The following is a 14,731-nucleotide window of genomic DNA, read 5'->3' on the forward strand; positions in this document are numbered from 1 at the left end:
TCCATGATTGAATCATTCTTGTATATTTAGCATTCAGAATAGTAAAGCAGAAATTCCACAGAAACTAAAACTTGGAAAATAAATTTGGTTTACTGGGAAAAATTGATCACATAAGAAGGTCTCTGTGTAAGTAATTTGATTCATTCCAAACATCTGCCTTTCTTTTTGTTTATTTTCTTCAAGTTTCTAGTCAGAGTGAGTCAGTTCTGCAAATGATATCTAGCAATATTCAGATTTTATTCTGCTGTAAATGTGGATCGGAGCCAGTGGAACTTTCATCAAAGAGACATTCACTCTGCCATATCTATACTTTCTATTAGAAAATCAGTTCTGTTCATACCTGTCTTTGTAGCCCTACAATTGCCTTATCTTTAAATATATGTCCCATATCTTTTAAAATCAGTGATAGTGGAATCAACGTCTACCATCTACAGGCAGCATTCCATAGCTAACACTTTGAATGAAGAAAATATTGAATATCTAGATATTTTGACAATAACATTAAACCTATGACCTCTGGTATTTGACCCACTATCTAGAGGAAACAATTTTACTTTATCAAACCTCTGAAAAACCTTAGATAGATTATCTCAGAATCTTATTTGTTGCAAACAAATTTTCTATCCTCTGCATATAACTGAACTCCTCCTGTCAGGGAAAGTTAAATTAGGAGGTGCTTTATTTTGCAGATAATAAATTCAGATATTATGTATTGGACCAAAACATATTGAAGTTCACCCACAAGCTAGGATATCACCTCAAATTCTGTTGGAATCATATGGCAGACAGAGAAACCTGCCTATAGACTACAATTTCTTCAAATTTTCAACCCACCAAATTTGGAAAATGAAAAATTGGAACTTCATATTAATTCACACATTTTTGTACTCATTGAAGCAAAGTAATGTTAATGCTGCTTGCTGGAAAATATAAATTGCAAACATAAATGTATTGGCTCCAGAGTGCCCTCTACCATTTAAGCCTTTTGAAAGCTGCACTCAGAATACTTTGACAATATATGTTGAGATTTGATTTACCTATAGTATTTACTGGAGACTAAAGTAAAGGAGTGTCATTATAACATTTCATTCTGTTGTGACTTTCAATTCCATTCATATGCATCATAGAATCCCTCCAGTATGGAAGCAAACCATTTGGCCCATCAAATCCATACCAACCCTCTGAAGAGCATCACATCCAGATCCATCCTGCATCTCCTATGGCTACTCCACCTAGTCTCCACATCCCTGGACACTTTAGGCAATTTAGCATAGCCAATCTACCTAACCTGCACCTCTTTGGACTGTGGGAGGAAACCCACACAGGCATGTGGAGATTTTGCGAACTCCATATTACTAAATGCCTGAGGGCGGAATTGAACCTGGACCCCTGGTGCTGTGATGTAGCAGTGCTAACCACTGAGCCACCATGCATAGCAACCTTTCTGCATGTTGCCTATTCCTTCTCAAAAGCACACATCCAACAGTATCTGCAGTCTTCAGACACATGTCTTTTCTTCATTGAACCCTATTTTATTATCTTGCACGTTATCTAGAATTTGCCAGCCTCAGAACAGAGGTGTTGCATTTTAATAAGACAAACCAGGGCAGGACTTATGCAGTTAATAGTAGGGTCCTAGGGAGTGTTGTCAAATAGAAAAATAGATACATAGTTCTTTAAAGTGGTGTCACAGTAAATAGGGTGGTGAAGAAGGTATTTGGTATGCTTGCCTTCATCGCTCAGAGCATTGGTATGGGGCTACAGCATTATGTTATTGTTGTACAAGACAGTAAAAAGGCCACATTTGGAGTACTGCGTACAATTCAGCCCATGCACACCCCTCACCTCCCCACCCCAGACACCCCCCCTCCCCCCCCAACATAGGAAGGAATTTATTAAACTGAAAAAGTTGCAGAAAATATTTACAAGGATGCTATCAAGACTAGATGGTTTGAATTACAAGGAGGGGCTGGAAAACATGGGAATTTGTTCCCTGGTGTGTAGGAGGTTGAGGGGTGACCTTACAGAGGTTTATAAAAACATGAGGGGCATAGATAAGGTGAATGGCCAAGATCTTTTCCCCAGGGTAGGGGAGTTCAAAACTAGAGGGCATAGGTTTAAGGTGAATGGGAAAAATGTAAAAGGGACCTGAGGAGCAACCTTTTCACACAGCAAGTGATGTCAACATGGAATGAGCTGCCAAAGGAAGTGGTAGAAGCGAGCACACTCACAACATTTAAAAGGCATTTGGAAAGATACATGGATAGGAAAGGTTTAGAGGGATATGGGGCCAAATGCAGGCAAATGGGAATTGTTCAATTTAGGAAACCTGGTTAGCATGGATGAGTTGGGCTGATGGATCTGTTTCTGTACTGTATCACTCTATGATTCTAGAACTCCACATAGATGTTGCAGAAGCTTCCAATGTTTTATTCATGCATGCAGTCATAAAGATAAACTAATGCAATATCTTACATATTTACATTATTTATACTGAAGTGCCAGTCTTTGTGGAAGACATCAGTATCAGTTTATGATGAATAATATTTCAGAATAGTTTGCATCACTGTTTTAACCATACTGGTTAAAATTTTTAATTAATTTTTAAATTAATTCCAAAATGAACTAAGACGCAGACCGAGGGGGTAATTTTGACTTTGTGAGATAATTGAAGTGCTAACTGGGGTGGCATGGTGGCTCAGTGGTTAGCCCTGCTGCCTCACAGTGCCAGGGATCTGGGCTCAATCTCAGCCTTGGGCGATTGTCTGTCCAGACTTTGCACATTCTGCCCAATGTCTGCGTGGGTTTCCTGTGGGTGGTCCAGTTTCCTCCCACAATCCAAAGATGTGCAGGTCAGGTGAATTGGCCATGCTAAATTGCCCATAGTGTTCAGGGATGTGTAGGTTATTTGCATTGGTCAGGGGTTAATATAGGTAGGGGAATGAGTGAGGGTCAGTGTGGACTTGTTGAGCTGCAGGGCCTATTTCCAAACTGTGGGGATTCTATGAATCTTTAAAATGATTAACGAAAAATTGACTATTGAAGTCAATGGAAATAACTTGCACCCACCATGCGATTTATAACTCAACTAGACAATTTACAAAATTAGACATTAAGTGATCCATTTGCTACTTCCACCATCATGCAATAATTTGCTAAATGACCATTATGGTCCTCAGTGTAAAAGATTTTATGCCACATTATGTCTATTTGTCATCCAGTTTAAATAACATTGCCATTTATCTACATAAACAATTTTGTGTATTTGCATAAAGATGAGACTTTAATCTCCCAAGGATGGGTGAATTTGGGCAGGCAGGAAAGTAAAATGCAAAATTTCTCAATACAATCTCAATTCGACATTTTGATCGAGATGGGATGACCCAGATGATCAAATTCTCAGGGGATCATAACAAACTTGCAACGTGGCTCTCCTTTAGGTGGATTTTCTTTTTTAACACATGGAGACAGGAATCCCAGCAGTTGAATGAATGTAAGAAGCATCAGATGCTTGCTTTGATTGAGCTGCTCTTGGGTCATTTTTCATTCACTCACTGATGATTTGTGGGCATCGCTGGCTGACCAGCAGCTATTGACCATCCCTAGTTGCCCTTGAGAAGGCAGTGGTGAGTTGCTTCCTTGAACTGCTGAAGTCCATGTCCAGTAGGTAGACCCATAATACAGATGGGGGAATACCAGGATTTTAACCCAATGACAGTAAAGCAATGCCAATATGTTTCCAAGTCCAAAATGGTGAGTAGTTTGGAGGGGAACGTGCAGGTATTGGTATTCCCATATGTTTTCTGCCCTTGTCCTTCTAGTTGGAAGTGGTCTTGGGTTTGGAAGGTGCTGCCTAATGATCTTGGGTGATTTTCCACAATATACAGAATAAGAGTGCTTGCCAAGCCCTGTAAGCTTGCTTCCCCTTAATCAGAATCCCACAGTCAGCTGAGACCTTAAGTTGTCTGGCGATGTCTTGTATCACCCCCTATCCATGCCCCTCATAATTTTGTAAACCTCTATAAGGTCACACCTCAGCCTCCGACATTCCAGGGAAAATAGCCCCAGTCTATTCAGCCTCTCCCTATAGCTCAAATCCTCCAACCCTGGCAACATCCTTGTAAATCTTTTCTGAACTCTTTCAAGTTTTACAACAACTTTCCGCTAGTTTCCGTGTTACTATTTTACTCTCCTGCCTTGGCATAGATTTGTTATGTTTACCTGAACTTGATCCCTCTCTCCCATTATTCAAGTTAAAACCCTTTTTACAGTTGGCTAGAGTGCTTGTCCCAGCACACTTCAGATGCGTACTATCCCAGTAATACAGCCCCCACCTGTCCAGTATTGACACCAATACCCCACAAACCAGAACCTGATTTTCTAACACCAGTCTTCAAGCCATATTCATTTATATTAATTTTATCTGCCCTCTGCCAATTGGCATATGGGTTAGGTGAAAATCCAATGGTTATGGCCCTTGAAGTTCTGCTATTTCATTTGGTGCCTAGGTTTGCAAAGTCTCTAAGGACTACTTTCCTTGTCCAGCTTATGTTATTGGTATCTAAATAAGCCAGGATTTCTGGATCATCTCCCTGGACGCTCTAAAATTTCTGTCCTGCCCACAGCAGAGGTCCTGAATTCTGGCATAAGGAAGACAACATATACTTATGGAATTACACAGCTGACTTCATGTAACAATGTCAATCCCCCGAATCTCATGTGATGCATGTGATTTGAACAAGAGCCCTCAGAGCATTTGCTCAGGCTTTTAGATGTGTACATTTTTCATGCTTGTCTATGGATGCTAGCATCCTTCAATAAATAATACAGTCAGAACTTCCTCAACACCTTCATTGTCTGAGAAGGTGTCATTTTCCACCTTGTTCTATTATTCAAGTGCAGTGCCATGTTGTGCAGAGCTCAATATATGAGCAATATGTGAGATCATGGTGAGCATCTAGAAGTGCTGATCTAGGGACTGGAACTTCTTCTTCAAGACCCTGTTTAGTGATCACTCAGCTGCTTCACCTTTTATTTGCATCATGCTTCAGTTCCTCAAAAGAGTAATTAGTCACCTCTATGATGGGTAGCCCTTGCCTCCAAGAATAACTCCTTGAAGGTATGTGGATACTGTGAAAAGGTTTGGGACTATGGCTGCTGACATATGTAGGTGCTTTGCTACTATCAGTGAATCAGGTAGAACAGCTGCAGAGTCCACTGATGGTGCTTACAGACCAACTAACCTTCAGCTGCTTCATCAAGGATCTTGCTTCCATCATAACAACAGAAGTGGGGATATCCACTGATGATTACACAATGTTCAGCACCATTTAGAATTCCTTAGATGCTGAAGCAGTCCATGAACACCATCTTCTGCAAGTTCCCCTCCAAGCCACCCACACCATTCTGACATCATTCCTTCACTGAATTAAAATCCTGGAACTCCGTCACTGATATCATTGCTGGTGCACCTAACCGTATATAATGTAGCACTTCAAGAAAGCAGCCTACTAGCTAGCATCTCAAGGACAGCACGGTGGCTCACTGGTTAGCACTGCTGCTTCTTCGTGCTAGGGACCTGGGTTCAAATCCAACCTTGGGTGACTGACTGTGTGGAGTTTGCACATTCTCTCTGTATCTTGCATGGGTTCCCTCCCATAATCCAAAGATGTGCAGGTTAGGTGAATTGGCCAATCTACATTATCCATAGTGTTTGGGGATATTTAGGTTAGGTGCATTAGTCAGAGGTAAATACAGGGTAGGGGAATGGGTCTGGGTAGGTTAGTCTTCAGAGGGTCGGTGTGGACTTGTTGAGCGGCAGGGCCGGTTTCCACATTGTGGAGATTCTAAACTAATCTTCTAAGCCAAGGGCATTTAAGGATCAGTATCAAAGGCTGACCTAGCCAATGAAACTTGCATTGCATGAAAGAATAAGTAAAAATAGTTGCACTATGGTGGAATAAAAGACCTTTTATATGAAATTTACTTCTGCTTTCCAATGGGGTGATGATCACATTATTACAATCATTGTTGTGAAGGTGTACCAGGTACTGTACCTTTAAGAGAGTTGAAGGACTAAGCAAGCACACAGAATGCTGGAGAATTTACAATGTAATATTTGGTCCAGCAGCTAGCAGTACCTGGGTTGCTATGAGACAAAAACAAAAATTCAAATATGACCAATCAGTTAAATTATGCCCCAAGATACTAAACTCCAATCAAGTTTGAATTTGGTATTTTGACAATATTAAAACCAATGAAACGATCCAATGCTTTGGGGTATAAGACCAAGAAAAATTGAACTGTTGGAGGAGAACTGCCAAAAGACCAATAGATGTAGACTGCTAGTAAGAACTCTCTGAAAGGCACCTGTCTGGAGAAGGGGTTTGCATGGGAAAAAAAGATCAACACCAACCTGGAGAGCAAATCTACAGAGGAAGATACCAAGAGAGGATTCGACAGCTGGCTGGTTTTGAAATTTGAATTTTTCTGTAAATCTTAATTGGAGGTTTTAATGGACCAGCATTGCAGAAGGGAAGGTAAAAGATAGGTTTAGATAAATGAGTTGTAAATAGTTGCTAGTTAATTATTCTCTGTTAGACTTTTAAAAAAGTAGTCATTAATTTTTACTTTAAATAGTGACTTTTGGGGTAGTTCTTTGCCTCTAGAATTTTAACAGATTACAGCATAGGATGAATCATTTCTGTGTTGCAGGTTTAAATTAGCAGATGAGTGGGGGGTTTGGTTTACCCTGTGTTGTAACAATCAGTCACACCCTCTCCCTGGAGAAATCCAGTAATGGGTTTGAAAGCCATGGCCAAATCAATATGGAAATTCACTTTCCGAAAAAGACACCAGGCATTACCTTAACATACAGGTCTGCTGCATACTGAGAGGTCCTACAGAGGTATGCTCAGTTATTGGATATCTTTAAGGCAGAAATGGAGGGATTCTTGCCCAACAAGTTATCGGGGCCAGGTAGGAATGGGGAGATGTGGCCCCAATCAGATCAGCCACAATCTTATTCAACGGTAAAGCAGGATTGAGTGATTGAATGTTTCTAATTCCTAAGTTTGTACGTATGTGCATACACTTGTGCTTACAGTATCAAAAGAACTGTAAGCACATGTATCAAAAGAACACCAATACAAGAGGAAATCTTCTCTGAAAAGTGGAAGTAATTTTCAGAAACCTATTTGATCTCAGCTATTTTGATGTATAAGCAGGAAGCCAAAGTTAAAAAAAAAGTATCAAAGTAAATAAGGCACAGCCAGCTTTCATCTAATGACCAGGAGAAGATTCAAACATATTTCAAAAGAAAATAAAATCCTTCCTTTTCTCTTTGAATGTAAGCCACAGTTTCTCAGAGGCAAACTTTATCAATATCACTACTTGCTTGTAAATAATTCCTTTGCATGATTATTATGGGACTATGTATATCATAGTCAATTAAGTGTATAATCTGATTTAACTTTATTTTGATGCACAAATTAACATTTCAGTATTTACATATTGACCTTTACGTGTGTTTTTAAACGATAGCACCACTCAGTCAACTCAAACACTTCATAAATGAGACAAATATTATTGAGTTAACAAACAAATAATTTCAGAATGAACATATTATTATTGCAGTTTAATCTGAGCTGCAATGTTTAGATTGAAAGAAATTGTATTTTAATTTCATGCATTTTGAATATGTTTGAAGTGAGGAATATACTAAAACAATAAAGGTTATAGCCAAGTTAGTTTGATTCCATATGTACCTGGGCTAAATGCAAAAGCACTTTGGGCAGCTATGTCACCAGTTATTCACCACTGAATTGTTGTCACCAGTTTTCATATTACTTGATTTTCTAGTCTAATTCAATAGATTTCTATCAGTGGCATCAATCTTTAGTAACAATTTTAGTAACTGTACAAAGACATCTATAAATTAATCAAGCCCAAGACGGTCTCTATTGCTTAAAGACTGAAGAAATAGGAGAACCTGAGATACACTGGGTACTGCTCTTGTCCTCTGGACTAGAGGTTCCAGGTTTAGGTCCTACCCCAGGACTTAATGAGCAGAGAAGCTGTGTCATAATTTGGCCAAACAGCTTGGCAATAATCTGTAGGTCACTAATACACCTCTGGCAAGTGGCAAGAAGTGGAAAGTTTCTTGGTCGGCTAGAACCATGTGGTAGCTGCAGAGCAACAACTTTCCAAAGGCTGTTAAGAGACTCCATTTGCAGATTCTTGCCATGAGCAAGCACCAGTTTCGTGCTGAAAAACTATCAAACACACACACACGAAATATCCTGAATCCATACAATAGTAGGAATTTCAACATGATGGGTGGGGGGGGGGGGGAGGTGGAACACTATTTAGCATTTAGCATTAATTAAAAACACATTATTATCCATGTTTTAGCATGTTAATGCCATGAGAAACTCATTATTTTGCAAAGTCACTTCCTGCACCATGACAGTAAGAAAATAAGACCTCTTGAAATGCTTTTCAACCATGGGGCATAAAATATTATGAATGAATTGCCATATCATTTCAATAGACCCAGCAACTCAGAAAGAATCTTGAGGTCCCTGTGGCTCTTCTGACATTATTAAAATTATCAAAATATTTATGAACTATCCAACTCATGAAATAAGTTTATTCTTCAGCTGCTTTTGCTTCGTCAGTACAGCTGCTAGCTTTTCCAACTTTGCCCAAAGCCCAGACCTACCTGTGAGAGGAGATTGCTTCTGAATTCCGCACTTGCTGTGAGGTGATGAAAAATTTATGTCCTGATAATGGATATTTGCTGTTGGAAGAAAAACATTTTAACGTATAAGAAGATGATTAACTTCCAATGGAAAATATTGATAGTTTTCAATAAAATTGGGCAAATGTTCCTTCACGTTTTGAATAAGGCAATGCATCATCCACATTGAAAGTGTTTTGCTGTTGGAAGTTAGGGCATGAAATCTATCTGTATTACTGAATTCAGAATCTGAGATGTCTTTATGTTTTTCTTTGTAACAATAACATATCACTGGTAAATTGTTGACTTTCAAATTTGTAGCACTATAATTGTCTGATAAGCTATTTTATTGTTTTATTATACTGATATTAAAGCTAGTCACAGATCACTTTAGCGACAGGTATGGTGTTAAGCATTGACTGCTATTGCTGGTACCAAGTCGTAGCAAGCATGATACCCAGATAACAACCACTTGTGAGGGCCCTGTATCACAGTGAAAGTATCCATATCTCTGATCCAGGAGATTCAGATTCAAGACCAACCTGCCCCGAGGTGTGTCACAGTGTGTCTGATTAGCTTTCATTATAGTAACTTGCTAGCATAGGTGGCATGGTGGATAGAGTAGTGTACTGCCAATAGTCCTCCTTCCTGTGCGAGCCTAAGAGGTGAGTCCGTACTTTACGATGAAGAATGACTATTGAGTAAGTCTTAATGGACAAGGCTCTTGTCTTAAATAACAAGATGCAGTTTATTATATCACAGTAACTATACAGTGGTTACATTAACTCTTAGACTTATTAACTATTGCATAGGAGGTGTAGAAGACACATGGTGTATGTGTCAGGAGAGCATCCCAGACGATAGCTGGTTTGCCATTGAGAATTTTCTGAAAACATTAATATAGATGGAAATCAACATCATTCATGGGAAGGCAATAGCGCAGTGGCATTATCATTAAACTATTAATCCAGAGGTCTCGATGATATTCTGGGGGCTTGGGTTCAAATCTTATCACAGCAGATACTGGAACTTGGGCCTGATGGACCACATTCAAGATGAAGAGTTTATACTCGAAACATCGACTGTCCTGTTCCTCGGATGCTTCCTGACCAGCCGTGCTTTTCCAGCGCTGCACTTTTTGGCCCTGATCTCCAGCATTTGCATTCCTCACTTTCTCCAAGATAGTGGAACCAATTAATTAATCTAGAAATAAGGGTCTGATGATGACTGTAGAAGAATTGTCAGGAAAATCCCATTTGGTTCACTAATGTCCTTTAAGAAAGGAAACTGCTGCCCTTACCTACACGTTAGTCCAGATCCACAGTAATGTAGTTGACTCTTACCTTAACTACCCTTTGGGTAATTAGGGATAGGCAATAAATGCTGTAGAGGTAAAAACAATAACTGCAGATGCTGGAAACCAGATTCTGGATTAGTGGTGCTGGAAGAGCACAGCAATTCAGGCAGCATCCAACGAGCAGCGAAATCGACATTTCGGGCAAAAGCCCTTCATCAGGAAATCATAAATGCTGGCCTAGCCAGCCATGCCCATATCTTGAATGAATTAAGAAAAAGTCAGTGTTAGATGATTCAGAACCAATGCATTATATAACATTTCCTAAGCTTTTGCCTCTAAAATAACCTAAGATTGCATGATTATATAAAATATTATGCTTAATACTGCCTCTTATTCATCTACTCCCCACCCCCCACACTCTTGTAAACTAAATTTCTCACATCACAAATTCAATTATTGGTCTGAGTATCGAGTACAGGAGTTGGGAGTTCATGTTGCGGCTGTACAGGACATTGGTTAGGCCACTTTAGTAATATTGAATGCAGTTCTGGTCTCCTTCCTATCGGAAAGATGTTGTGAAACTTGAAAGGGTTCAGCAAAGATTTACAAGAAATTTGGCAGGGTTGGCAGAGCTGAGCTATCGGGAGAGGCTGAACAGGCTGGGGTTGTTTTCGCTGGAGCGTCAGAGGCTGAGGGGTGACCTTATTGAAGTTTATAAAATCATGAGGGGCATGGATAGGATAAATAGACAAAGTCTTTTTCCCTGGAGTGGGGGAGTCTAGAACTAGAGGGCATAGGTTTATGGTGAGAGGGAAAAGAGATCTAAGGGGCAACTTTTTCATGCAGAGGGTGGTATGTGTATGGAATGAGCTACCAGAGGAAGTGATGGAGGCTGGTACAATTGCAATATTTAAAAGACATCTGGATAGGTGTACGAATATGAAGGGTTTGGAGGGATATGGGCTGGGTGCTAGCAGGTGGGACTAGATTGGGTTGGGATATCTGATCGGCATGGACGGGTTGGACCGAAGGGTCTGTTTCCATGTTGTACATCTCTATGACTCGATAAGTGGTCTAAAAGTTTCACAACACTTGCATTGTACATTTGTTTCAGACTTGTAATAATGGTGAAGGAGCACTGAATGCTGGGGAAATTCAACACATCTGGCAGCATCTGTGGTGAGAGCAAGTGAGTTAGTTAACACTGAGTCAGGTATGACTCTTCTTCAGGATTGAAGTTCTTTTCTTTCCACTGTCCCCATGCTCTTCTGAGGTCTGGAGCTGGGCTGGAGGCAACCTGCCCTACAACAGAGCCCATGACCTTGGTATTTTGATTGGGCACTGCCAGAAGCATTTGCAGCTTGAGGACCGGACATGCTGAGTATGTCCTGCCCAGAGGCAGGTCCATTATTTTCATCCTGAACTTGCAGAGGGCTGAGCCTGGCAAGGAGGCTACAGGTGGACAGTTTGAGTGTCTTGACAGGAGCATTCTGGGGAGGTCTGAATGTCTTTTGTCCTGCAGCTGGGGCACACTGCCTGCTTCTACATGAGGAAGGGGTAACAATGAGGTTAAATTCCAAGGTTTCCTCAAAGCTGTGCAACTATGCAGCCACGCTGGGGTTCCTCCAATGCCCCATCGCTTAGCGTGAACATTGTAGTGTTGTCTCAAAGGTTTCAGGAGTCACTGTTGCCCACAGACTTTAAAGGTCCATGCATTGTAAAGATAACTAAATAAATTAATAGGTGTATCCTCAAAGTCCCTGGTTCCCCCTGTTACCATGCCATTGATGCTGTGCACTAAAGGCTAAAACAATAGCATGCAGGTTGTGCAGAAACCCAGTAGGCCCTGAGGCTGTTGGACCTTGCTCTCTACCATGCCAACATTTCCATGAAGGCTGGCAGACCCTCACATGCCAGAGGCGCTGGGTCCCAATTGCATTGCTGCAATCCTTTGTGTCAGACTGTCCAGTGCCCCTGACAAACTTGCTTGCTGCTCATTGGTCTGCTCATGCATTTTAATGAGTTCACAAATCACTTACACATTCAGGTCCTCTCCCATCTGGTCCCTGGTCCCCGGCAGTCTTCTATTTGCCTGTGATCTGGTACATTTCCTCCTTAGCAGCTAAAGAGACATTGACGTGGTCACTAGGAGCTGCACCCATCTCTAACTTAGCTTATGTTCCCATCCAGGTATCATTACCTGAGCTGGTGGGGAGGGGACAGCAGGTAGAATTTCCAGGGCATCCTTGAGGCTTTGTGCTCTTTTCTTCCACAGAGGTAGGGGAGGATATGTCTTTTGGTACTGACCTCTTGCTGAAGCCACTTGTGCCTGAAGAGATGTACGAGACAACACACTGTGAACAAGGGTAGAAGTTCTGGTCTGTTGAAAATATGCTCAGTGGTGGTTATGGAAGAGGAGCACAGCAATGGATCATGACACTTAGTTGCCGGACATGAATGTTTGGTCATTTCCACAGGACCAGTCTTAGTCCTAGTTGGTGAGGGCCACGATTCTTTCTTCTGACAGTTTGAGGACACAAACCATCTTGGCTATCTCTGCCTTATGATGGGCTAATTTCACCTAGAATGGGGAAAGTAGAGCAATTGAGTGAGATGAAAGTGGGTGGCATAGCTGTTTCACTGGTGCAGGCAGGATAAGGTGGTGAAGTATGCCAAGTAGTACTGAGATCGTGCAGTGGTATGGGAAATTGAAGTGGGTAAGAGAGAGTGAGGGTAGATATCGCAATGGTAAAATGGTGGTGCTTGGTGGGAGATGTCTGTAGTAGCAGAGATGGAGTGAGTGATGGTACAACAGAAAAGATGGTCCTATTTAATCTGGTGCAGCAGAGGAAGTCATTGACCTTCTTCCTACACTGCTGTGTGTTTGTCCAGACCATGGAGACTGCACTGAACTGGGCTGCAATCTTGGATCAAGCTGGTAGAACCTGGGGCTTTGCCTTCCTCCGCTGGTCCTGGGAGAGCAGGAAGGTCTTCATCTGTATTACTCCATCCACTAGGATGTCCTGGTCCCTAACCACAAAGTGAGACATGTATTTTCCCTTTTCTGCCTTTCTAGGGAAATTCACAGAAATTGTGCAGGTCATCTCCAGACTAATTTGGTAAGGTGCACAATGATTTCAATAAATATGGCGCCAGCACCAGGAATTCTAGGATATCTAAATGGTGATAAGTACTTCTGCATCCGGTGAATGGGAGAACAGGAAGTGTGGGGCACCATAGGTACATGGTACATTGTTAATGGAGCTTTTATAAGATCATCAAAAGTATCTGTATCTTTTATTTCTTGGCAATTTATGACATCGGCTATACAACCCACTGAATATACATGTTCTGATTTTTGATCTGGTAATTAATTTTGAAACAATTCTGGATCTTAAGAACTATTTCTCCATGAAGTCCAATGTTGAATTTGGCTATGACAATGTCTGACCATGAATGTGCTAAGAAACCGTATGTCTTTTTCCATTACTGCCTAATGTGTTTACGAATGATGAATATATAAATGGTTTAAATCTGTTTTAAATGTAATATTGTTTTAGATCTATTGTTCTGTAAGCTTGTTGTCATGTATTCAGAAATACAGTTTCATTTTAAATGACTGTAAACCTTGCTGGTATCTTTGCAGACTTTTCCTTAATTAGTTTTTTATTAATTTTTTAAGTCACTGTTTCTCATGCCTCACTCAGATAGCACTCTAGAAATCAAGCTCTGCTGGTCTCATTCATCACAAATGCTAAAGATGTTATAAAAATATACAAAAATCTCAAATTTAGAAGTCTTTTCAGACAGGTTGACAGGAACACAGACAAGGTTTCTGCACTTGCTATGCATTACCATTTACTACAAATAAATAGCCATAAGTGCATTTTGCTTGTTATGATTGATTGGCATTACACCTACAAACATTCATTCCTCCTCATCAGAGCTCAGTAGCAGCAGCATACCCGCTTGCAAAATCCACTGCAGAAATTCACCAAAACTCCTTAGACAATACCTTCAAAACTCATGACTGCTGGCATCTAGAAAGATAAGGGCAGCAGATTCATGGAAACACCACCCACCTGCAAGTTTCCCTCCAAGCCCCTCACCATCCTGACTTGTAAATGTATCACTATTCCTTCAGTGGATTGAGAAAGCTCACTGCTACATCAAAGTCAACTAGGGATGCTGGCCAAGCCAGCAACATCCTCATCCTTTGAATTAAAAACAACAAAAAAGTCTCTAACTACAACTAAACAACTACGAACTGTTGTCAGGATTAGAAGTCACACGACAGCAGATTATAGTTCAACAGGTTTATTTGAAATCTCAAGCTTTCAGAGTGCTGCCCCTTCATCAGGTGAGATTTGGCAACAGAATGAGCGAACATTGGGAACTGCATCAACAAGTTACAGTTATTGTTTTAAAACACAAGGAGTATGGAAAGGATTACTGCACTTTTTAAAAAAAAGCAAGCTACGAACACATGGTGTTATGGATGGAAGGGAAGGCGGTTCAATAGTCCCTGACCATAGGTTTCACTGAGATGATCCTTTTGGCTTGTCAGGATCTACTGCTTTTTGATCTTCCTTTTCCAGATACTTTCAATGGCTTGCAGGATGCAGAGAGAGACTGGTTCACTAGTTAAATGCAACAGCTTACAGCAACTGATGGAAAATACATTGGCTTTCTTC

The sequence above is a fragment of the Chiloscyllium plagiosum genome, unplaced genomic scaffold, assembly GCF_037043375.1.
Source record: "Chiloscyllium plagiosum isolate Xiang-an unplaced genomic scaffold, Cpla_swu_hap1 HiC_scaffold_3, whole genome shotgun sequence".
Classification (NCBI taxonomy): Eukaryota; Metazoa; Chordata; class Chondrichthyes; order Orectolobiformes; family Hemiscylliidae; genus Chiloscyllium; species Chiloscyllium plagiosum.